This window comes from Nematolebias whitei, unplaced genomic scaffold (assembly GCF_014905685.2).
Source record: "Nematolebias whitei isolate Nwh7 unplaced genomic scaffold, NemWhi1 Nwh_scaf_284, whole genome shotgun sequence".
Lineage (NCBI taxonomy): Eukaryota > Metazoa > Chordata > Actinopteri > Cyprinodontiformes > Rivulidae > Nematolebias > Nematolebias whitei.
Window position 1 is genome coordinate 14,581 of NW_023618829.1, and position 1,368 is coordinate 15,948.

The following is a 1,368-nucleotide window of genomic DNA, read 5'->3' on the forward strand; positions in this document are numbered from 1 at the left end:
TGGATGGAACAGCTCTGGTTGTGGTTGGAGCGGCTGTGGTTGTTGTGGTAGGAGCTGTGGTTGTGGTTAGAGGATCAGTGGTTGTTAGGACAGCATTGGTGGTTGTGATTGGAGCAGCTGTGGATGTTGTGGCAGCAGCTGTGGTTGTTGTGACAGCAGCTGTGGTTGTGGTTGGAGCACCTGTGGTTGTTGTGGGAGCAATAACTGTAGTAGTGGCAGCAGCTGTAGTTGTGGTTGGAGCAGCTGTGGTTGTGGTTGGAGCTGCTGTGGTTGTGGATGGAGCAGCAGTAGTAGTGGTTGGAGCAGCTGTGGTTGTGGTTGGACCAGCAGTGGTTGTGGTTGGAGCAGCTGTGGTTGTGATTGAAGCAGGAATGGTTGTTGTGGGAGCAGCTGTGATTGTGGGAACAGCTGTGGTTGTGCTTGGAGCAGCTGTGGTTGTGTTTGGAACAGCTGTCGTTTTTGTGACCGCAGCTGTAGTTGTAGTTGTTGCAGCAGCTGTCGTTGTGGTTGGAGCAGTTGTGGTTGTGGTTGGAACCGCAGCTGTGGTTGTGGTGGCAGCTGTAGTTGTGGTTAGAGCAGCTGTGGTTGTGGTGGGAGCAATATTTGAAGTTGTGGCAGCAGCTGTGGTTGTGCTTGGAGCAGCTGTGGTTGTGCTTGGAGCAGCTATGGTTGTTGTGGGCGCAGCTGTGGTTGTGATTGGAGCAGCTGATGTTGTGCTTGGAGAAGCTGTGGTTGTGCTTGGAGCAGCTGTGGTTGTGCTTGGAGCAGCTGTGGATGTGGTTTGATGCACTGTGGGTATTGTGACAGCAGCTGTGGTTGTGGTTGGAGCAGCTGTGGTTGTGGTGGGAGCAATATTTGTAGTTTTGGCAGCAGCTGTAGTTGTGGTTGGAGCAGCTGTGGTTGTGGGAACATCTGTGGTTGTGCTTGGAGCAGCTGTGGTTGTTGTGGGAGCAGCTGTGGTTGTGCTTGGAGCAGCCATGGTTGTTGTGGGAGCAGCTGTGGTTGTGCTTGGAGCAGCTGTGGTTGTTGTGACAGCAGCTGTGGTTGTGGTGGGAGCAATATTTGTAGTTTGGGCAGCAGTTGTAGTTGTGGTTGGAGCAGCAGTGGTTGTGATTGGAGCAGCTGTGATTGTGATTGAAGCAGGAGTGGATGTTGTGGGAGCAGCTGTGGTTGTGGGAACAGCTGTGGTTGTGCTTGGAGCAGCTGTGGATGTGGTTTGATGCACTGTGGTTGTTGTGACATCAGCTGTGGTTGTGGTTGGAGCAGCTGTGGTTGTGGTGGGAGCAATAATTGTACTTTTGGCAGCAGCTGTAGTTGTGGTTGGAGCAGCTGTAGTTGTGGTTGGAGCAGCAGTGGTTGTGGTTGGAG

General features: G+C 52.8%; 1 protein-coding gene across 1 annotated transcript in view; it reads right to left on the minus strand.

Moving 5' to 3' along the window:
* LOC119429277 (mucin-5AC-like) overlaps nt 1–1,368 on the minus strand; it is a gene marked incomplete at its 5' end in the record, with an annotated part of 8,272 nt that overhangs the window by 1,128 nt on the left and 5,776 nt on the right. The window lies entirely within an intron of this gene.